Genomic DNA, 24650 nt, shown 5'->3' with positions numbered 1-24650 from the left:
TGATATTGGTCTGTAATTTTTTTGGTAGTATCTTTGTCTGGTTTTGGTATCAAGGTGATGGTGGCCTCATAGAATGAGTTTGGGAGTGTTCCTTCCTCTGCAATTTTTTGGAAGAGTTTGAGAAGGATGGGTGTTAGCTCTTCTCTAAATGTTTGATAGAATTCACCTGTGAAGCCATCTGGTCCTGGACTGTTGTTTGTTGGAAGATTTTTAATCACAGTTTCAATTTCATTACTTGTGATTGGTCTGTTCATATTTTCTATTTCTTCCTGGTTCAGTCTTGGAAGGTTATACCTTTCTAAAAATTTGTCCATTTCTTCCAGGTTGTCCATTTTATTGGCATAGAGTTGCTTGTAGTAGTCTCTTAGGATGCTTTGTATTTCCGCGCTGTCTGCTGTAACTTCTCCTTTTTTATTTCTAATTTTATTGATTTGAGTCCTCTCCCTCTTTTTCTTGATGAGTCTGGCTAATGGTTTATCAATTTTGTTTATCTTCTCAAAGAACCAGCTTTTAGTTTTATTGAGCTTTGCTGTTGTTTTCTTTGTTTCTATTTCATTTATTTCTGCTGTGATCTTCATGATTTCTTTCCTTCTGCTAACTTTGGGTTTTGTTTGTTCTTCTTTCTCTAGTTCCTTTAGGTGTAGGGTTAGATTATTTGAGATTTTTCTTGTTTCTTGAGGTAGGCTTGTATAGCTATAAACTTCCCTCTTAGAACTGCTTTTGCCACATCCCATAGGTTTTGGATTGTCATGTTCTCATTGTCATTTGTCTCTAGGTATTTTTTGATTTCCTCTTTGATTTCTTCAGTGATCTCTTGGTTATTTAGTAACATATTGTTTAGCCTCCATGTGTTTGTGTTTTTTACATTTTTTCCCTGTAATTGATTTCTAATCTCATAGTGTTGTGGTCAGAAAAGATGCTTGATATGATTTCAATATTCTTAAATTTACTGAGGCTTGATTTGTGACCCAAGATGTGATCTATCCTGGAGAATGTTCCATGTGCACTTGAGAAGAAAGTGTAATCTGCTGTTTTGGGATGGAATGTCCTATAAATATCAGTTAAATCTATCTGGTGTATTGTGTTTCCTTATTATTATATCTATTTGGTGTATTGTGTTTCCTTATTATTTCCTTATTAATTTTCTGTTTGGATGATCTGTCCATTGGTGTAAGTGAGGTGTTAAAGTCCCCCACTACTATTGTGTTACTGTCGATTTCCTCTTTTATAGCTGTTAGAAGTTGCCTTATGTATTCAGGTGCTCCTATGTTGGGTGCATATATATTTATAATTGTCATATCTTCTTCTTGGATTGATCCCTTGATCATTATGTAGTGTCCTTCCTTGTCTCTTGTAACATTCTTTATTTTAAAGTCTATTTTATCTGATATGAGTATTGCTACTGCAGCTTTCTTTTGATTTCCATTTGCATGGAATATCTTTTTCCATCCCCTCACTTTCAGTCTGTATGTGTCCCTAGGTCTGAAGTGGGTCTCTTGTAGACAGCATATAGATGGGTCTTGTTTTTGTATCCATTCAGCAAGCCTGTGTCTTTTGGTTGCAGCATTTAATCCATTCACATTTAAGGTAATTATCGATATGTATGTTCCTATGACCATTTTCTTAATTGTTTTGGGTTTGTTTTTGTAGGTCCTTTTCTTCTCTTGTGTTTCCCACTTAGAGAAGTTCCTTTAGCATTTGTTGTAGAGCTGGTTTGGTGGTGCTGAATTCTCGTAGCTTTTGCTTGTCTGTAAAGCTTTTGATTTCTCTGTCGAATCTGAATGAGATCCTTGCTGGGTAGAGTAATCTTGGTTGTAGGTTCTTCCCTTTCATCACTTTAAGTATATCATGCCACTCCCTTCTGGCTTGTAGAGTTTCTGCTGAGAAATCAGCTGTTAACCTTATGGGAATTCCCTTGTATGTTATTTTTCATTTTTCCCTTGCTGCTTTCAATAATTTTTCTTTGTCTTTAATTTTTGCCAATTTGATTACTATGTGTCTTGGCGTATTTCTCCTTGGGTTTATCCTGTATGGGACTCTGCACTTCCTGGACTTGGGTGGCTATTTCCTTTCCCATGTTAGGGAAGTTTTCGACTATAATCTCTTCAAATATTTTCTCAGGTCCTTTCTCTCTCTCTTCTCCTTCTGGGACCCCTATAATGTGAATGTTGTTGCATTTAATGTTGTTCCAGAGGTCTCTTAGGCTGTCTTCATTTCTTTTCATTCTTTTTTCTTTATTCTGTTCCGCAGCAGTGAATTCCACCATTCTGTCTTCCAGGTCACTTATCCGTTCTTCTGCCTCAGTTATTCTGCTATTGATTCCTTCTAGTGTATTTTTCATTTCAGTTATTGTATTGTTCATCTCTGTTTGTTTGTTCTTTAATTCTTCTAGGTCTTTGTTAAATATTTCTTGCATCTTCTTGATCTTTGCCTCCATTCTTTTTCCGAGGTCCTGGATCATCTTTGCTATCATTATTCTGAATTCTTTTTCTGGAAGGCTGCCTATCTCCACTTCTTTTAGTTGTTTTTCTGGGGTTTTATCTTGTTCCTTCATCTGGTACATAGCCCTCTGCCTTTTCATCTTGTCTATCTTTCTGTGAATGTGGTTTTTGTTCCACAGGCTGCAGGATTGTAGTTCTTCTTGCTTCTGCTGTCTGAGACCTAGGAATTATTTTCTAACCTCTCACATGTGAGGATTCGATGATTGTTAAGTGCTTGAATTCATGAAAGACAGAGACTTGAAGGCCAGACTAAGCAGTCTGGATTTTATTCCCTGCTAGTGTTGGAGGGTCTCCTGCAGAGGCGGGGGTGGCTGTGGCTCACCGTGGGGACAAGGACACTGGCAGCAGAAGTTCTGGGAAGTACTCCTTGGAGTGAGCCCTCCCAGAGTCCAAATGTTCCATTCTTTTATTCTTCTCTTTTTATATTTTTATGTCACAATATACTTCATTTTATCCACACATTTGTTAAAATGCTATTGTAGCTATAGATTTTTCTGTTGCATTTTTTCATTTATTTCAGCTCCAGAACATTTTTTGGTTCTTTTTTTACAATTTTTGTCCATTGTATTTTTCTTTTCTTCATGTTTTTATGATTTCATTGAATTGTCTTTTTTTCTTTCATTATAGCTCACTGAGGTTTCTTATAACAGTATTTTAAAATTATTTATTAGGTAGATTGCAGATAGTTCTAAGTCTTTGGGATTGGTAACTGGCAGACTTTTGCAGTCCTTTAGTAGTGCTAGATTACTTTGATTTTTTTTAATGTTCCTGGGGTTTTGTGCTACTTTCAATTCTGAAGTAGCAGGCACCTGCTCCAGCATTTACTACCTGTTTTCAGGAGAGAAACACCTTCTGTCAGCCCTGTAGAGTTAGAGATTCTGAGGCTTTCTCAGACCTTTATGGATAAACCTGTTTCATGCTTCTTATCACATCTTTTGGCAGAATTCGTGAGCTTATGTGCCATCTTTTGATCTTGCAACACAGTACGCTGGGTGCTGACAGCCCCTCTTTTCTTCTCCTAAGGGTGGTGCTAATGCAGAAATTTATGGTCTGTCTCTGGCCTGCAGATGTGAGCCAACTTTCTGTGTGTGTTCTCAAGCTGTCTGCCAAAGCTTGCCCTCAGTGCCTTGGTTGGGAGCACACATGGTGAACTGACCACAGCGTGAGGGTTTGTGTTGGTGAGGTGTGCAGAGCACCAAGGGTGCCCATTGGCCAGTTGGGAGGATCTATGGGTGAGGCATCCCTACTGGCTCATGGATGGGCTTTTTTTTTTTTTTTAACATTTATTTATTTATCTATCTATCTATCTGCCCCGGGTCTTAGTTGCGGCACACAGATCTTCATTGCAGATGCGGGATCTTTTTAGTTGCAGCATGCGGGATCTTTTTAGTTGCGGCATGTGGCATCTTTAGTTGCAGCATGTGGGATCTAGTTCCCTGGTGAGGGATTGAACCCGGGCCCCCTGCATTGGGAGCGCTGAGTCTTAGTCACTGGACCACCAGGGAAGTCCAGTGGATGGGCTTCTTGATGGACTCTGGAGTACAGCTAGTAGTATCTGCCCCACATTAATGCCTTACCAGAATCCTATCTGCTACCTCTTCCCAACCCCCAGTCATGCAACTAACTCATAATTCAGCACTCTGGATGGGGCAAGAAAACAACGGGCCTTTTGGGCAGCATCTCACACAGTTGGAGAAGCTACATGCTCACTCACATGCTTTTACTTGCCCCTGCAGGAGAAATCATGGGCCAGGAAGATATCTCTTGGCCCTAAATTGTGCAATCTTGGGGGAGGCATGATGTTGGTAAAGTGAAACTATTCCCTTTACTTTGTCCAATGCATCCAAACTCATACTTTTTTTTTTTGCTCCAACATTGTGCTAGTACTTCTCTACTAGAAACCTGGATATCCACAAAGGCTCTTTTGTTCATGAGTGATGGCTTAAAATAGTATTTTCCAGGTGCCCCTGGACTCGAGCCAAGAGGAGCCAGTTAACAGATGACTGCAAAGTCCAGAGCTGGGACTGAGGTCTCTGTGCCTACTACCCTGTTCATGGGTGGGTGAGACTCCTCCTGGGCCCCTTGGTGTGTGGTGCTGGAACCCACAGCTCCCACAAAGACACTTTTGTCTGTGAATGAAGCCAAGTTGTTGAAGGGGGTCATGAGGAGGCACATCTTATTCAACCGTAATGCTCATGGAACTCCTCACTGGAATATATTCAAGTCAAATTGAGTAACTCAACCTGAGCTTCCTTTACTTTGCTTTTATATTTTCATTGGTCTTGAGGCCTCAACCAGGAGTCTTCCTCATTAAGGGAAGAAGTCCTAGAGAGAGAGAGAGAGAGAGAGAGAGAGAGAGAGAGAGAGAAGCTTCCATGAGACAGATTCTCATGGGGAAAAATGATTAGGTTCTTTGCTCCTCCTAATAGAATCCCATTCTCTATAAAACCACCCACACTTTCTTGACCCAGGTCAGAGTTTCTTCCCACGCTGCAAAAAGACCAGAACAAGTCAGGGAACTGTTACCTCTTCATCTATAGGAGTTCTCAGACTTTGCCTCACATCATTATTACTTGGAAAACATTTTAAAATTCCCATCCCCAGGACTTAGAAGCATTCAGTAAATTAGTATTTCTGGGCATCAGTATTTTTAAAATATCACCATGTTATTCAAATTTGCTGTCAAATTGAGAATAAGTACACTTGCCCTACTTAGTAAAAAAAAAAAAAAAAAATGTGCATGTGAGTCACCTGAAAATATTGTTAAAAGGCAGTTTCTGTTTCAGAGCCCTGGGTTATGCCTAAAAGTCTGAAATCTGAACACAATTCAGGGACACAGACTACAGTACACTTAGACTACTAAGGGCCTCTTTTACACCGAAGTAAATAAAACTTGGTGACAAAATAACAAAACAAAAAACCTTATAAGTGATAACTGGAAGTGAAAATATCTGTACAATATATCACATTGGGAGGCTCTCATTATCATGAAGAAACTAACCAAATATAATTTCCAGTGATTTTTAATAACCAAAATTTATAAGATGAAGAAAATATCCTCCATTATGGTTTTCAGTAGCACTCTTTCAGAGATAAAAATTCTAGTTTCAGGAAAGGCTCAGCTTAAAAAACATAGGTCTCTGTTTTATCCAGAGTTTCCCAAATTCCAGTTACCTGCACACTGAATACAAATAAATGTTAATCAATTGCCTCCTACTGGCATTATAGCTTAATATTTTCCAGTGTGTTGACTCAGTTTCTTATTAACTATTATTTTCCTTTATTTTTCTTTCAGTTTTATTGAGATACAATTTCTACATACAGTACTGTAGAAATTGGAGGTGCACAGCATAATGACTTGACATATATTGTAAAAGGATTAGCAAACAACAATTTTTCTAATTTACTAAATACTTTATATGACAGTTTGGTAACTTCCATTTAAAACATAAGTTAAATTTACATCATTCATAACATTACATGAAATGGGCTGTGAAACTCTCAATGGTATTCGGTGTTCTGAAATTTGTACATAAAGCACACCTGGGGAAGTGCTAATTCATGAGACAAATTCTGCTCTTTTCTTTCTTTTACTGCAGTAGTCCCCTCCAAGACACGTTAGCCTGGAGGCTGAGTCTTCCGTGCCTTGGGGTGGGGCGGACCACTCTCCTCAGAGGAGGAGACCAGAAGGTCCTCATGGAGAACATGGACTGGGACATGGGTTAGGATCACCCAGATTCCTCTAAGATGTGAAACATCTGACTTGTAGGAGCAGGCTTCTCAGGAGGATGAAATGAAAGCTGTTCTGAACCTGGAGCCCTTCCCCCATCCCTTGTCCCATCATGAAGACAATTCTGGGGGGTTGGTCTGGAATGTGCACAGATGGTGGGGGTTGGGGGACAGTGCAGGCCTGGATTGGGCTCAGGTGAGGCGAGTTGGGTAGAGGCTGGGAGTCAATGCTTAGCACTGGGGCAGGTGGCCTTATGGTCATTTGATGTGCCTGTGTGTATCCAAGTCCAGTTGTACTGGGAAGAGGATGAAGACCATGGACAATTCCACAGATCAGGTCTCTGAGTATCCTCAGAGGAAAATAAGGACCCGAGTCTTACTTTTTTGGGGGGAGGGGAGGTTCTAGCAAAACTGGATGGAGACCTGGGAAGGTCTCTTGCCTGGGGCCTGAGTTTGGAGTCCTGGTCACATTTATGTGACCAGACAGGCTCTGGTCCACACACTGAGTCTACTTCAGGACACTTGAGTTGTGCCTTGTGGTTGATGACATAGTCCAGACCAAATGTCTTGGTGGCAAGCTGGGGACATCACAGGAGAAGATCCAGGCCTGTTGTCTGTCACCTTGGCAATGATGTTTGAGCACTGACCAATGTGCTTGGGTGCAGGTTGTGAGGTAATAATGACACCCTCATCCTGTCCTTTATCTGGTCCATAAGTTGAGAGCAAAGAGCTCAGTACAGAGTTCTTGATGTAAGGCTGTTCAAGGCAGATGGCCCTCATATCAGGTGTCTTGAGTGGTGGATGACCTGTGAAAACGAGTTCCTTGACAAATTTTTTAGTGACTGTGTGGACAGTAATTGGCTTGGAAGGATGCTGTGGGAGAAGACACCACAAATATAAAGTATATTTGAATTGCCTCTCAAGACAAAAAATAGAAGTGACCAAATAAAAATATTTGGAACCTATGAAATTAAATTTCACTGAAAAAGAAATAAAAACGATCATTTTACATATGAAGAGGCACCCAACCTCAAAGAGATGGTCGGGGAAAATACATTACAATGCCAATGTAACGTTTTTTTCCCCATTATATTGGAAACTTAAACTGCCTTTGTAGCGTCTCTTGTCAGTATCAGTGGAAACAAGCCCTCTGATACACTCGTGCAGGGAGTATACATGACTAATGTCCTTTTAAAGGCAGTTTGTCCCCTCTTTTGCTTCTTTAGGTTCTGGGCTTTAGGGGTGCTGTGGGGCTGATGTTTGTGTGATGACCTTGATATATGCTGTGTCCTTGGGCCTCTAGTCAGTGTTCTTCAGGCATTGATCATTTGATTTCCTGTAGTAGAAGAAAAAGGGCAAAAAAATCACACAGAGATTGAATCAAGATGGTGGAATAGAAGGACGTGGAGTTCACCTTGTCCTGCAAATACTGAATACATCAAAAATACATCTACATGTGGGACAATCCTCACACAATACCTACTGAACACTAGCAGAAGATCTCAGACATCCAGAAGTGCAAGAAAGATCTCCACATAATGAGATAGGATAAAAGAAAAAAAAAAGGAAGAAAACAGGACAGGACCTGCACCCCTGGGAGGGAGCTGTGAAAGAGGAAATGTTCCCTCACCCTGGGAAGCCCCTTCACTGGTGCAGAGATCAGCTGGGACAGAAAGGGAGCTGCAGAGACTTGGAGGAGGGCACAGCAGCCAGTTTGCAGCAGACAAAACAGAGACCTGCACAAAGGATCTGTGCTACTTTGTGCAGTTCTCAGCCCAAGATGCATGCCTGCTGGTACGTGCGGGGGCTGGGTGCTGAAACTTGGGCTTCAGAGGACAGACCAAGGGAGAGGACTGGGGTTGGCTGCACGGAGACAGCCTGAAGGGGCTGGAGTATAGTATGTGCCCAAGCGGGGGTGTGCGCGGAAGAAGCCCAGGCCAGCCACAGAAGCGAAGCGCCATTGTTGAGGGGCAGGTGAAGGGAGGTGCAGGACCACCATAGCAGCCTCCTTCTTGGTGCCACCTCTATGAGCTCTGGGAGCGCACAGGTGCCAGCAAGTTGCCCACCCTTCTAGGCGGGGCTGAAATCAGATCTGATCCCCAGGGACTGCATGACATAGGAAGCAGGCCTGAAACCTAAGCCCTCTCCCCGTGGCTGTGCGATCTGCGGCTTTATGTCACTGCCACTGGAGTACAGTTGATTTACAATATTACATTAGTCTCAGGGGTACAACATATTGACTTAATATTTTTATAGATTATGCTCCACTTAAAGTTATGGCAAAATAATGGCTGTATTTTCCTGTGTTGTACAATATATCCTTGTTTGTTTATTTTCTACATAGGGGTATTGGATTAAGAGAAACAAACTACTATCTTTCCCTCCCTGCTTCCCTCTCCCCACCAGTAACCACTAATTAGTTCTCTGTGAGTCTATTGCTGTCTTGTTACATACATTCCTTTCTTGCATTTTTTAGATTCCACATGTAAGTGAGAACATAGAGTGTTTTTCTTTCTCTAACTTATTTCACTAAGGTATTATATAATACATTCTAGGTCCATCCATGTTGCTGCAACTGGCAGAATTTAATTCTTTTTTAATGGCTGAGTAATAGTCTATTGTGTATACACACCACATCATCTTTATACATCTTCTAATCCAAGAGCATGGGATTATCTTTCCATTTCTTTGAATCCTCTTTAATGTTCTTTATTAATGTTTTATAGTTCTCAGCATATAAGTCTTTCACCTCCTTGGTCAGGTTTATTCCTAGGTTTTGTGGGGGTTTTTTTGGTGCGATTTTAGAAGGTATTATTTTTTTACACTTCCTTTCTGATATTACATTGTTCGTGTAAAGGAATGCAAATGATTTCCAAATGTTAATCTTGTATCCTTCTACTTTGCTGAATTAATTTATTAGATTTAGTAGCTTTTATGTGGAGTCCTTAGGGTTTTCTATATATAGTATCATGTCATCTGTATATAGTGATGATTTTACCTCTTTCCTTCCAATTTGGATACCTTTTATTTATTTCTCTTGTCTGATTGCTGTGGCTAGAACTTCAATACTATGTTGAAGAGAAGTGGTGAGAGTGGGCATCCTTGTCTTGTTCTAGATTTCAGGGGGAAGGCTTTCAGCTTGTCACTGTTCAGTATGATATTGGCTGTGGGTTTGTCACAAATGGCTTTTATTATGTTGAGATATGTTCCCTCTATTCCCACTTTGGTAAGGGTTTTTATCATGAATGGATGTTGAATTTTGTCAAGTGCTTTTTCTGCATCTGTTGAGATGGTAATGTGGTTTTTGACTTTTCTTTTGTTAATGTGGTGTATTACATTGATTTGTGTATGTTGAACCATCCTAGTGAACCTGGGATGAATCCCACTTGGTCGTGGTGTATGATCTTTTTAATGTGTTGTTGGATTCAGTTTGCTAATATTTTGTTGAGAATTTTTCTATCTATATTCATCAAAGATATTGGCCTGTAATGTTCTTTTTTTAAAAATTTATTTATTTATTTTTGGCTGCATTGGGTCTTCATTGCTGCACGCGGGCTTTCTCTAGTTGCAGCGAGTGGGGGCTACTTTTCATTGTGGTGCACAGGCTTCTCATTGCGGTGGCTTCTCTTGTTGTGGAGCATGGGCTCTAGGCACACTGGCTTCAGTAGTTGTGGCACTTGGGCTCAGCAGTCGTGGCTCGTGGGCTCTAGAGTGCAGGCTCAGTAGTTGTGGTGCACGGGCTTAGTTGCTCTGCTGCATGTGGGATCTTCCTGGACTAGGGATTGAACCCATGTCCCCTGCATTGGCAGGCGGATTCTTAACCACTGCGCCACCAGGGAAGCACAGTGGTTTGTTTTTTTTGTTTTTGTGGGGGTTTTTTTTTTTTTGCTTTATACTTATTTTAATTTCTGCACTGGAAAAGAAAAGGAAGGTGTAAACGAGGACAGGTTAGTTTACAGTGACTCCATCTTTGCCTTTAAATTAATCTTTGTTCTTGGGAACAGAGGGGGATGGAGAGACAGGAAAACATCAAAGCACAAGAGTGAACTGGTGACCAAAATGCCTCCCCGTCCAGCTAACTAGGGATCTAAAAGCCTGGAGGCAGCGCTGTAAACACTGACAGACGTCAGTTAAGATACATTAAAAAAAAAACAAAACCCATAATTCCATTCTCAAAATCAAGCACAAAAACTGACAGTGAAACATGGGTTCCACGTGCGCCCATCGGGCCGGAATGAGCGCCACCTGCTCTACCGCATTGGCCCTGCCGGACAGGAAGGACCCACAGGTAGGGAGTGGGAGGGGATGCAACCTCCCAGAGCCACAGGTGGGTCTGTGGGCCTTGGAGGCTCTGCCTCTGGAATGTTCCACGCGGGCAGGTGGTGGGTTTGAGTCATGCGCCACATGTGGTTGAAGTGCTCACTTTATTTTCCATGTGCAAACTGTCACCTCTTTTTCATTTCTTATTTTGTTTATTTGGGTTCTCTCTCTTTTCTTCTTGGTGAGCCTGGCCAGAGGTTTGTCAATTTTGTTTACCCTTTCAAAGAACCAGCTCTTGGTTTTGTTGATTTTTTCTGTTGTTTTTTAAATATTTATTTTATTTATCTCCACCCTGATCTTTATTATTTCCTTCTTTCTGCTGACTTTAGGTATTGTTATTCTTTTTCTAATTCTTTTAGGTGGTAGGTTAGGTTGTTTACTTGAGATTTTTCTTGTTTTTTTTGATGAAGGCCTGTATTGCTATGAACTTCCCTCTAAGAACTGCTTTTGCTGCGTCCCATAGATTTTGTATGGTTGTGTTTTCACTGTCGTTTGTCTCAAGGTATTTTTTAAATTTCATTTTTGATTTTGTCATTGACCAATTGGTTTTTTAGTAACGTGTTACTTAGTCTCCATGTAATTGTTTTTTTCTCATTTCTTTTCCTGTGGTTGATTTCTAGTTTCATGCCATTGTGGTCAAAGAAGATGCTTGAAATAATTCCTATACTCTTAAATTTGTTGAGGTTAGTTTTGTGCCATAGTATGTGGTCAATCCTAGAGAATGTGCCATGTGCACTTGAAAAGAATGTGTATTCTGATTTTTGTTTAATGTAATGTCCTGAAAATATCAATTAAGTCTAACTGTTCTATTGTATCATTTAGGATCTCTGTTTCCTTATTGATTTTCTGTCTAGAAGATCTGTCCATTGATGTGAGTGGGGTGTTAAAATCTCCTATTATTATTGTATTCCTGTCAGTTTCTCCTTTTATGTCTGTTAGTATTTGTTTTATGTATTTGGGTGCTCCTATATTAGGTGCATGTATGTTGACGAGTATAAAATCCTCTTCTTGTATTGATCGTTTTATCATTATATAGTGTCCTTCTTTATCTTTCTTTATAGCCTTTGCTTTAAAGTTATTGTCTGATATGAGTCTTGCAGCTCCTGCTTTCTTGTCATTTCTGTTTGCATGAAATACCTTTTTCCATCCCCTCACTTTCAATCTATGTGTGTCCTGTGCCCTAAGATGGGTCTCTTGTAGGCAGCATACTGTAAGCTCTTGTTTTTTTTATCCAGTCTGCCACTCTATGTCTTTTGATTGGAGCACTCAGTCTGTTGACATTTTTTTTTTAAAGTGCATACTTTATTCAGATATCCTTAGTGTTTTTTTAATGTTTTTATTTATTTTATTTATTTATTTTTGGCTGTGTTGGGTCTTTGTTGCTGCGCACGGGCAGCTAGCGGGGGCTGCTCTTCATTGCAGTGCATGGGCTTCTCATTGCGGTGGCTTCTCATTGCGGAGCATGGGCTCTAGGCGTGTGGGCTTCAGTAGTTGTGCCATACAGGCTTAATTGCTCTGCGGCTTGTGGGATCTTCCCGGACCAGGGCTCAAATCCGTGTACGCTGCATTGGCAGGTGGATTCTCAACCACTGCACAGCAGGGAAGCCCTCCACTGACATTTATGGTAATTATTGATACATATGTATTTATTGCCATTTCAAACCTTGTTTTCCAGTTGATTCTTTGTTTCTTCTTCATTCCTTTCTTTTTCTTTTTCCTTTTGTGGTTTGATGATTTCCTTTTATTTTATGCTTGTGTTCTCTTCTTTTTGGTTTTTGTGAATCTGTTGTATGTTCTTGATTTGTGGTTGCCCTGTTTTTCAAGTATTGTTAACTCCTTGCTATATCTGCTTGCTTTGCTGTTCCTTGTGTTTATCATTGCTTTCACAAATAGGTTTTGTTTTTTTTTGTTTTTCTTTTTGATCCATATACTGGCTAATTTAAGCGATTTACTTTCCAATTGTGGTTTTCTCCTTTCTATTTCTTCTTGCATCTTTTCTATTTAGAAATGACCTTTCAATATTTCTTTCAGGATAGGTTTAGTATTGCTGTATTCTTTTAGTTTTTGCTTGTTTGAGAAATTCTTTATTTCTCCTCCTATTCCAAATGAAAATCTTGCTGGGTATTCTAGATTGCATATTTTTCTCTTTCAAGACTTAGAATATATTTTGTCACTCTCTTCCTGCCTGCAGTGTTTCTGTAGAGAAATCAGCTGATAGACTCATGGGGGTTCCCTTGTAAAGAACTCTTTGTTTTTCTCTTGCTGACTTTAGAATCCTCTCTTTAACTTTTGCCATTTTTATTATAATATATCTTGGTGTAGGTCTGTTTGGGTTCATCTTGTCTGGGACCCCCTGTGCTTCCTGTATCTGGATATCTGTTTCCTTCTTTAGGTTTGGGAACTTTTCAGCCATAATTTCTTCAAATACATCTTCAATCCCCTTTTCTCTTTCTTCTCCATCTGGAATCCCTATAACACGTAGATTGGCCTGCTTTATGTTATCCCATAGGTCTCTTATATTGCTTTCTTTTTTCCTTTGGCTTTTTGTCTGCTCTTCTGATTGGGTAATTTCCATTATTCTATCTTCCAGATCACTTATTCTTTCTTCCACATTATTCATTCTGCTATTCTCTGCCTTGAGCTCAGCTTTCATCTCGGGAAATGAATTTTCTAATTTTTCTTGGCTCCTCCTTATAGTTTCTAGTTCCTTTTTACAGTAATCTGCATTTCTATCGATAGACTTCCTTAATTCCTTCAGTATTTTCATTACCTCCTTTTTGAAATCAGTGTCTATTAGACTGAAGAGGTCTGTTTCATTGCTTGTTCCTTCAGGGGAATTTTCTTGGTTTTTTAGCTGAGAGTGGATCCTCTGCTTCTTTATTTTGGTTCTATGGTTCTATTTCTCTTAGTCTGTGAGTTTAGGAAAACAAGTATCTACTGTAGTCTTGGAGGGCTGTTTATATGCGGGGGCATCCCTGTGTAGCTTGTGTGGGTTTAACATTTTTTTGGCATGAAGGCTGCTTTTGGTTTGGATGCTTGCCGTCTCTTACCTCAGTGTGTGCTGGCTGGTATCCCCTTGATAGGGGGTGTGCAGGTGTGCAGGTGCATGGCTTGCACAGACTCCCAGGAAGGCAGGGGCAGTGGCTGGCTCCTAGTCATGGGTCCCTCTGCAGCGGCAGCGGTGGGTCGCAGGCCCCTGAGGAAGATTGCCCAGGATCTCGGGACCCTAGGTGGCGGCGGTGGGTCGTGCGGCCTCTCGGAGGTGGGGGCAGTGGTCAGTGCCAGGTTGCAGGGCCATCAGCAGTGGCGGCGGACCATGCACACTCCTGGGGAAGTTGGCCCCAGATCATGGGACCCTTGGCAGTGGGCTAAGCAGGCTCCTGGGAGGGTGAGGGCAGTGACCTGCACCCACTCACAGGACCCTCAGTGGCGGTGGTGGCAGCAGTCCAGGCCCGTTCTGGAGTCCAAGATGGCAGCCACGGCTCATGCCCACTGTTGGAGCTCGAGAGGCGGTAGGCGGTGCCTTGCTGCCTGTGAGTGGGCAGAGAAGGAGCTCCTATGGCAGGCCTGCCCCTCTCCTCGTGTGCCCCACCCCCCGAAAATGGTGCCTTGACTCTCTGGCGGGCTCAGGCTTCTTCCCCAACTCCCTCAGTTGTGGCACACTGCACCCTCGCCCCCTCAGGCTGTCTCCACACAGCCGACCCCAGTCCTCTCCTCCGGGTCTGACCTCCGAAGCTCAAGCCTCAGCACCCAGCCCCCACCCGTCCCAGTGGGCGAGCGGACAAGTGTCTCAGGCTGTGGAGAGCCAGGCAGCACTGATCATGTATGCAGGTCTCTATCCGCTTTGCCCTCCAAACACCTGTTGCTGCACTCTGCTCTGAGGCAAAAACTCCCCCTCTGTCTCTGCCAGTGAGGGGACTTCCCAGTGTGTGGAAACCTTTCTACTTTCACAGCTCCCTCCCAGAGGCACAGGTCCTGTCCTGATTCCTTCTCTCTCTCTTTTTTTCTTCTGCCCTACCCTGTTACCTGGAGATTTTCTTGCCCTTTTGGAAGTCTGAGATCTTCTGGCAGTGTTCAAGTAGATGTTCTGTGAGAGTTGTTCCACACGTAGATGTATGTTTGATGTATCTTTGGGGAGAAGCTGAGCTCCACGTCCTACTCCCCTGCCATCTTGATCCCATCCTACCCCAGGACATTTCTACAGGACAGGTGTTATTTACAGCCCCACAGGCCTTGTGACTATTAAGTGCCCAAGACCACCAGTTTTAACGTTGCTGTTATGGAAAATGGCCACATGGCGGCAGGATTTCTTCATGCCCCACTCTGGGAACTTGGGCAACCAGAGCCTTAGTGAAAGTCGTGTTTCTGGGTTGTAAATTGGAGTGAACATGCCAAAACAAACATGCAAGTGATGCTGTCTCATTACTTCTTCCCCCTTACCCTTCACCCCTGGGACAAATGCCAACCCCTGCAAATCGCTCTACTGAGGGTGCTGTCCTCCGGAGGTGGGGCGACTGTAAAGGAGGAGGATGGAGGTGGGAACCTTCCCAGCTGGAGACGTGGAGACCAGGTGACTTTTCAAAGCTCTTGCAGCCCAGAGGGTCTACCCTGCTTTACGTGCACTGGGTTTGGTTTAGCTGTAGGAGTGCAGGCCTGGATCTGGAGATGGTGGTCCCATGCACAGGGGACCAGCCACTCCTGGTCCAAGGAAAGCTCATTTCCTGGCACATCCTTCCCAGCCCCGAGTCCCTGGACAGGCCAGTCCTTGGGATTGAAGCCTGCCAAGGCTCCAGCGATGTGACACCAGCTTGGGTCAGCAAGGCCTGAAGTTGATCATATGAGGCATTTCTTTGTTTTCATTTTTTTTTTTTAATTTTAATTTTCTAGTGGAGTATAGTTGATTTACAATGTTGCGTTATTTCAGGTGTTTGGCAACTTGCTTCAGTTATACATAGACATATATCTGTTCTTTTTTGGATTCTATTCCCATATAGGTTACTACAGAGTGTTGAGTAGAATTTCCTATGCTATACAGTAGGTCCTTGTTGATTATCTATTTTATACATATTAGTGTATATATGTTAATCCCAACCTCTAATTTATCCCTTTCCCCTACCTTTCCCCTGTGGTAAACATAAGTGTGTTTTCTAAGTCTGTGAGTCTGTTTCTCTTTTGTAAATTACTTCCTTGGTATCAATTTTTAGATTCCACCTATAAGTGATATCATATGATATTTATCTTCCTCTCGGATTTGATGCCAAAATCTTGGCTTTCTGTGCACCAATGCCAAACAGAAATATAGAGACAGAGTTTTGGAGAAAAAGAAAAATAGCTTTATCTTTGACAGGGAAATGGGAAAATACAGCGCACTAGCACCTCAAGAACTGTGACCCCCTTCCCTGGGGGGAAGTCCTATAGGTGAGGCTCGAAGTCCGGGGTAGGTGATAAGGATCAAAGTGGTGAAGGTCTGCATTTTTCTTCTTTCTGCATTATTTCAAAACAGTCACAGCTAGCATCAGGCAACCCGGTAACTGGGTCCGTTCATCTCTAAATTATCAGCCTGCAACCTTCTTTCTGAAATGCAGAATGCTACAAGGGGAGATTTGCTACAGGGGAGTGCAGGGAGTGTAAACACAAAGTGCAGGATGTAATTCACACAAGATTAGAGTGTGTTAGGGGCAGGATATAATTCAAACAGAGTTAAGGAGTGATAGGTGCAGGATGTAATTCACATAGTGTCAGAGAGTGTTAGAGGTTAGCTTTGTGAAAACCAAATCTAGTTACAGACACTACAGATGAGTGATAGTTAAAATGAAACTAGGATTGATTACCTCTTTCAAGCCAGTTTATGTTTCTCCTCTAGCCTGTTTACTGTTCACTTTCTTTTCCTTGTTAACAGGAGAGGAAAAACCTCATTTCTATTTTTGTTGCAACAGACTTACTTCACTTAGTATGATCACTGCTGGGTCCATCCATGTGGCTGCAAGTGGCATTATTTCATTCTTTTCATGACTGAGTAATATTCCATTGTTTCTATCTACCACTTCTTCTTTATCCATTCATCTGACGATGGACAATTTGGTTGCTTCCATGTCTTGGCTATTGTAAATAGTGCTGCAGTGAACCTTGGGGTGCATGTGTGTTTTTGAATTATGGTTTTCTCTGGATATATGCCAAGGAGTGGGATTCCTTGATGATATAGTAGCTCTATTTTCAGTATTTAAGGAACCTCCATACTGGTCTCCGTACTGTCTGTTACCACTTTAAAAATCGCACCAACAGTGTAGGAGGGATCTCTATCCTTCACGCCCTCTGCAGCATTAATTGTTTGTAGACATTTTGATGATAATCATGCGGCCTGTTGCGACGTGATACCTCGTTGTAGTTTTGACCTGCATGTCTCTAACAATTACCGATGTTGAGTATCTTTTCATGACCTTTCTTTAAACAGTGTGAGTAAAATTTGGCTGCTGCAACTGCCTTCTTGAAAATTTGCAATCTTTGTATTGTTTTTTGATTACCTACACAAGGACATTTCTTGAGGGCAGGAGTCATTTAAATCCCTGTAGTCCTGGTGAATACTGAGTGCCCGAAAGCACTAGTTTTAAATCTTGGCACAATCTTGTTGGAAAGGAAACTGGTAACAGCCAGTATAAAGAACAGTATGGAGGTTCCTTAAAAAACTGCAAATAAAGGTACCAGATGATCCGGCAATCCCACTCATGGGGGTATATCCAGAGAAAACCCGTATTTGAAAAGACCCACACACCGCAATGTCCACTATAGTAGTATTTACAATAGCCAAGACATGGAAGCAATGAAAATGTTCACCAACAGATGAATGGATAAAGAAGATGTGGTACATATAGACAATGGAGTATTACTCAGGCATTAAGAAGAATGAAATAATGCCACCTACAGCAACACAGATGGACCTAAAGATGATCAGACTCAGTGAAGTAAGCCAGAAAGGGAAAGACAAAGATCACATGATATCACTTATAGGAGGAAACCAAAAATTGATACAAATGAAGTCATTTACAAAGCAGAAACAAACTCACAGACTTAGAAAACAAACTTATGGTTACCAAAGGGGAAAGGTGGCAGAAGGGATAAATGAGGAGGTTGGGGTTAGCACATAAACCCCAATATATATAAAATAGATAATCAACAAGGACATTCTGTATAGCACAGGGAACTCTACTCAACACTCTTTAATAACCTATATGGGAAAGGAATCGGAAAGAGAACAGATATGTGTCTGTCTATAACTGAATCACGTTGCCGAACACCTAATAAACCACAACACTGTAAATCAACTATACTCCACTAGAAAATAAAAATTAAATTTAAAAAAAACCCTAAAACTAAGAAATGCCTCATATGATCACCTCAGGCCTCGCTGACCCAAGCTGGTGTCACATCCCTGGAGCCTTGGCAGGCTTCAGTCCCAAGGCCTGGACTGTCCAAGGGACTCAAGGAGCTGGGAAGGATGTGCCAGGAAATGAGCCCTCCTTGGACCAGGAGTGGCTGGTCCCCTGTGCATGGGACCACCATCTCCAGATCCAGGCTGGCACTCCGACAGCTAAACCAAGCCCAGCACACCCAAAGGAGGGTAGACTCTCTGGGCTGCAAGAGCTTTGAAAAGTCACCTGGTCTCCACGTCTCCTGCTGGGAAGGTTCCCACCTCCATCCTCCTTCTTCACAGTCGCCCCACCTCTGGAGAACAGCACCCTCAGCAGAGTGGTTCTCCAAGGGTTGGGTTCTGCCCCGGGCAAGAAGGGTAAGGGGGAAGAGGTAATAAGACACAACCCCCTGGAATTTCTCTTTTTTTTTTGGCCCTGGGGCTTGTGGGATCCTAGTTCCCTGACCAGGGCTCCAACCCGCACCCCCTGCATTGGAAGCGAAGAGTCTTAACCACTGGACACCAGGGACACTCTCTCGGGTGTTTGTTCTAGCACATACCACTCAAAGTTACAACTGGGGAACACAACTTTCCCTAAGGTTGTTGTTGCAGGAGTAACCGGAGCTGGGTATGAGAAAATGCTGCCGCCTTGTGGCTGGTTCCTGAAACAACAACTTTAAATCTGGTGCTCATGGGCACATGTTCATATTCACAAGGCCTGGGGGGCTGTAAATGACACCTGCCGTCAAGAAATGTCCTGCGGTAAGCAATCCAAAAAACATTCAAATCAGGGCAGAATGTCACGAAACCAATTTCAAGAGGTAACTTTTACTCATACTGTTTTAAAAAAAAGCACATGCCAAGATGCTCAACATGACTAATTATGAGAGGAACACAAATCAAAACTGCAACGAGGTCTCACCTTGCACCAGTCACAGTGGCCATTGTCCAAAAGTCTACAAACTATAATAGCTGGAGATGGCATGGAGAAAAGGGAACCCTCCAAGCTACTGGTGGGAATGGCAACTGGTAACAGCCACTATAGAGAACAGTATGGAGGTTCCTTAAAAATCTACAAAAAGCTACCAGATGATCCGGCAATCCCACTCCTTGTGGTATATCCAGAGAAAACCCGTATTTGAAAAGACCCATGCACCCCAACATCCATTGCAGCAGTATTTACAATAGTGAAGACACAGAAGGAATCCTATGTTCATAGACAGATGAATGGATAAATAAGTTTTGGTATGTACAGACCATGGAGTATTATTCAGCCTTAAAAAGAATGAAATAATGGCACTTGCAGCAACACAGACGGACCTTGAGAGGATCATATTGTTGCTGAAACTTCTCCTCTGGTCACCCATACCGAATAGGAAGGCGGAGACAGAGTGTTGTGTGAAGTAGAAAAGTGTAGCTTTTATTGCTTTGTCAGGCAAAGGAGGCCACAGCGGTCTAATGCCCTCAAGAGTCTGTCGCCCACCCTGGAGGGGGTAGTGAGTAGTTTTATAGTGTTCAAGAAGCAGGGCATGATCAGCTCATGGACAATTCTCAGATTGGTTGGCATCGAGGTGAAATTTCAAACTTCATTAACCTTCGGTTTTCATCCAGTCTAGGGTCTATGTTCTTGCTGTCAGTAGTTTTCAGCTGGAGGGGACTGCTTCCCATAAAAAGAACTCAGGAATGTGTGTCAGGCCTTTATATCTTTCAGGAAACTCTAAGTTGGGTGATTCTGCTACTTGGCAGAAGTATAGTCTAAATTCTTACCAGTTCCCCAGCCCATCTGCTATTGTTTGTTTCTACATCTTCACATTTCCCAATCACTGACTTTTGAGTCATCGTTTTTCTTCAAAGAGAAGGACACAGGTGCTTGTACATGGTTTCAATCCCCCTTTTTCTTTGATATTCCTCAGTTGAGGAGGAATAGGTGCAGAACATGAAAGGGAATGTTTTAGATTGAGAGGTTAATCATAAACTTGGCAGAAGAACTGTCAGTCCATCTTTGTTTCAATTTTCCCCTTCTCTGTGGGAATGGGGTGACAACCACTCTGGTTACTTCCTGCTGATGTGGGGTGTAGTCCTGACTAATTGGGGGAATGGACACAGAGTTGGAAATAATCTCGAATTCGAAGCTTAGCATCAATATTTTGTATTAAGAAAATATTACCTCTCTGATTCCTTTGTCATAGCACCTAGACAAACATTTGAAAATTATTAGACATATTACAATGCAGATAATGGTTAAAATACACCTTTGTAGTATTTTTCAAAATAATCCTCCTATTTTAGATGGCAACCAGGAAAATAAGTTTTGGAGTGTTTCCTTTTTACAGATATTTAGTAACCAAGTAGGCTTTTGCTGGGAGGCTATAGCTTGAGCTGTCTCATTTGCTATTACTATTTTTAAAGTAGGAAAAAGGTTTCATAGTTACAAGAAGACCTTGAGAGGATAAGGTTGCAGTTGGCAGCTGCTATTAGATATTGTTTTGAAAATGGCTGATGGTGTCCTTAAGTCTGATAAAGTTTAGAGAACTCAAGTTTTCAGTAGTATAGGAACGTGTCTGAACCCACATCCATACTGGCCACCTAGTTCCATTTTGGACGTCTGAACCAGTTATTTCATTTTGATTTTTTTTAATGGCTAAAGCAGATGTACAATGCATGTTTAATAGACCCAAAACAGGCTGTTTTGGTTACCCTAAATTTCAAATTCAGTCATGTACAAGCCAGAATGATTTCCCCATACCTCAACATGTGAAAATTTCTTCCATCATTTTCCCTTTTCGACTGCAAATATTTCCATAAATGGCATTGATAATCAATATGTTTTTCCAACGTTGCCAGAGTGGTGGCCCAGTTGCCTGCTCTGGGTCCATATATGTCCCTTGGTCCTATGCCTTTTTTTTTTTTTTTTTTTTTGCTTAGTTCTCCACGTTGGGGGAAAACTAATCAGATATCATGAACAGGCTCAGAGGTATGTTAATGGGGAAATGCTTTGTAGGCTATACAGTTTATCACTTGTACTTAATTGTCACGCAAGCATTGTACATGTGCGCTTAGCAATACACAAAACAAGCAGTGATACATGTCATGAATATTTATACTCTGTGACAACTTCACTAGAGAATTTTTTTTTCATGCTGAACACTGGGGTCAAAAGTATGGTTAGAAGTAAAACAAAAACTTTCTGTTTTGATAGGAAGACAAACATTTGATAAACAGTGCAGTTGAATTAGTTGGATGGTTCTTACGGGCCTGGTCCAGATTTTTATGTCAGCTGTCTTCCACTGCTGTTATCTTCTTTTCATCCTGGTGTGGGTGTCGTTTGGAGTTAGCAGTCTTTTCTGTAGACATTCAAATGCAGAGGCCCTTCTTAAATGGGAAATATGAATTCGAGTCAATTTCCTTCAGTTTTGTGGTACATATCATAGTTAAGAGTATCTTTTAAGGGTCTTTTTATTTAGTTTGCTGACAGTCCTTTAAATAATGTCTTTTCCACTGTGCATAATCTCTTAGGTGTAGGTCACAGGGCATCTGAGATTGGCTTTAGAAACAAGCTTAGAATATTCTTTTACTAGTTCAATTAAACTTTATAATAAGGTAACATAGCAATAAGGAGCCATCTTGGACATAGATAATAAATACAAAGCCTCAATAAATATAAAACTTTAATATCCGCAAAGGTATACTATTGAAACATAATTTTTCTGTCTAGATTATCCTCACTTTTTACTAAGTCCAGCCAAATTAAGGCTTTTTTCAAAATAAGTCTGGTTTCAATATACATGGCCTGATTATTCATATAAATGTAATTGCTCATATAGGCTCATTTATATTGGCTGCACTGGAACTCTTCGTTAGGAATCACAGATCAAACTTTTTTTTTTTTAAATTTTATTTATTTATTTATGGCTGTGTTGGGTCTTCGTTTCTGTGCGAGGGCTTTCTCTAGTTGCGGCAAGTGGGGGCCACTCTTCATCACGGTGCGCGGGCCTCTCACTATTGCGGCCTCTCTTGTTGCGGAGCACAGGCTCCAGACGCGCAGGCTCAGTAATTGTGGCTCATGGGCCTAGTTGCTCTGCGGCATGTGGGATCTTCCCAGACCAGGGCTCGAACCCGTGTCCCCTGCATTGGCAGGCAGATTCTCAACCACTGCGCCACCAGGGAAGCCCCCAGATCAAACTTTTAAAAGGCCTCTCAAGGCCAGGCTTGCCTGCAGATTCTGCCTGTGATATCTATAGATTGGGTAAATTTGTCTCTTCTCCAGGTCTAAAGAGTATCGAGATTCCTGCACATGCCAAGAGACAGTCTTTTCCATTCACCTGATAAGGCTGCTCAGAACCCAAGAGTCTCCAATTTCTGGAGGAACCAGGCAGAGAGAAAAAAATATTTTAATTTTACCTACAGGTGTAAATTACCAAATTGTTGTAAATCATAAGTAGCTTGAAGAAAAGGGCTTTTCTATACCTGAAAAACAAAGATTAGAAGCCAGCAGTATGTCAGACAATTCATAAAAACTATAATTATATTTAGCAGTTCATTTAATCCCCTATAATTTATTTTGTTGTTTGAGTCCAGTTTTTCCATCAGTTTTGTTGACCTTGCTTGATGATTGAGGATGATAGTGACAGTGATAATTTCAAGAAATTTGTGACATTTTTGTTAAGTCTTGTATGATTTGTCTAGTGAAGTGGGTGTCTTGATCACTGGAGATGGTAGACACTATACTCCAAGTGGGAAACACATTTTCTAACCTTTTCCTTTTCATTGTGAGCCATTCCCTGCAGCCAGAGAAATCTTTAACCCATCTAATAGAAAATGAGGTTTGTCAGGGAGCCGGGAAAAGCCAAGAGGGCATCTTGGATTTCCCATAGCCCTGATTTTTAAAAATTTACAGCTATTGTTTATTCATTTTTAAATTCCCTGACTTAGGAGTAGACCATTTCCATGCTATAAGGGCAGCAGGACAGCAGATATCTGACAATGAGGGGATCAATGTTAACAACATAGAAAATTCTTTTCTCAAAGTACCTTTTTCACAACCCTTTTATCACTTTCTGGATTCATAATAATTTGTCCCTTATTTTTTTCCATCCAGAAACAACCAACTGTAGGACAAAATTTATTATCATCATTTTTTTCCTCAACAAAAATATCTGCAATCTTTATACCTTCTTTCACTGGCAATACATCTCCTACTTGCTTTACACACTGTAATGTTTCCCTTATCATTTTATTACCTTTAATTACATATTATAATTTTTAACTCTTAAAAAAATGCTTGCACTTCCCTGGTGGCACAGTGGTTAAGAAGCCGCCTGCCAATGCAGGGGACACAGGTTTGAGCCCTGGTCCGGGAAGATCCCACATGCTGTGGAGCAACTAAGCCCGTGCACCACAACTACTGAGCCTGTGCTCTAGAGCCTGCGAGCCACAACTGCTGAAGCCCAGGTGCCCAGAGCCTGTGCTCCGCAACAAGAGAAGCCACTGCAATGAGAAGCTCACGCACCACAACGAAGAGTAGCCCCCACTCGCCGCAACAAGAGAAAGCCTGCACTCAGCAACAAAGACCCAATGCAGCCCCCCCCCCAAAAATTAATTAATTAATTAAAAAAAAAACCCAACCCTTAATCTCTAGTGAGAACCAAGAAGAAAGCAACTGAACTGTCTGTCATATTGGCATTCTCTGATTAGCAAACTTAGGAACATATTCTATAATCTCCAAAAACATGCATTTTCCCAAAGCACAATTTCTTTTCTCAAAGTGGCACAAGACATGTGTCTAATAAATGCAAACATCTTTAGTTTCCCTCTTGCAAGAAGACAAAAGTAGGTAAATTTAGATCTCATTTGTAAGCACTTACTTTTCTTTAAACCAATTAAATAGAGCTCATTTACAAATTAACCTCAGCAATATTATCCAAAGTCAAAGACACATACTGAGACATACATACAGACGGACAGAGATCTCATTGTTTCATCTTTTTATATTTCATCAGGCACTGTAATTAAACTTAGTTTATGAATAACAGAATACTCAGATTTACACATTTGATTTTAAAAGGCTTCTTTTTCTTCCCTCCTTTCCTGCCCCCCCTTGGCTTGAGGTTCTACTAATTAACCCAAGACTGAAGTCCCAGGCAAAGTGGGCTGTGTTCGTACTTCAAGGACATGATAAGAGTTAACTTCAAGTTTTCTCCTAAGAATATTTTTGTTCTCTCAGTGTTCTGAAAAAAAGTATTTTATCAAGCCAGCTTTCTCTAACTGCACATGCAAAATGGACCAGTTTTGGAATTTCAAGAGTTTCATCTCAACCAGTTTTCTCTGGAGTCTAAAGAATATTGTGACCACATGGTGTTTGTTAAATTATTTTTTCCTTATTTATAGGTTTATAATTATAGGTTGACCAGGCTGCCAAAATTTTCCCTAGTGGGCTGTCAGATGGAATCAAAGAAGCGCTTCCTACGTTGAGTCAAATTAAACACTTGCCAGCAAAACCAAAGGCAAACCAAATCCTTGTCGGGCAAACAGAAGCCACAAACAAACAAAAAAAACCAAACAGCCCAAGGCTCAAATTGGTTTCCAAGCTGCTACTTACAAACTGGATCTAAAAAATCCACCCCCCAGAAAAATAAATAAAATAAAAAATTCCCAAACGGCAACAGAAGGTTCCCCAAACGGACAAGGTTGAGGGT

General features: G+C 41.4%; 1 protein-coding gene across 10 annotated transcripts in view; it reads right to left on the bottom strand.

Moving 5' to 3' along the window:
- Positions 1-19347: 19347 nt before the first annotated feature.
- The window catches only part of LOC132374861 (nuclease EXOG, mitochondrial), a 43771-nt gene continuing 38468 nt past the window's right edge, over positions 19348-24650 (bottom strand). For 8 of the 10 annotated variants that reach the window (XR_009505777.1, XR_009505771.1, XR_009505772.1 and 5 more), the window contains one exon: positions 19348-22314. The gene's annotated coding sequence lies outside the window, so the exon portion shown is untranslated. The remainder of the gene's footprint in view (positions 22315-24650) is intronic. The other 2 variants (XR_009505773.1, XR_009505776.1) reach the window with 2 other exon arrangements.

Source organism: Balaenoptera ricei, chromosome 11 (genome assembly GCF_028023285.1).
Source record: "Balaenoptera ricei isolate mBalRic1 chromosome 11, mBalRic1.hap2, whole genome shotgun sequence".
NCBI lineage: Eukaryota > Metazoa > Chordata > Mammalia > Artiodactyla > Balaenopteridae > Balaenoptera > Balaenoptera ricei.
The sequence above is the reverse complement of the archived record's forward strand: the minus strand, read 5'-3'. Positions and strand labels throughout refer to the sequence as shown.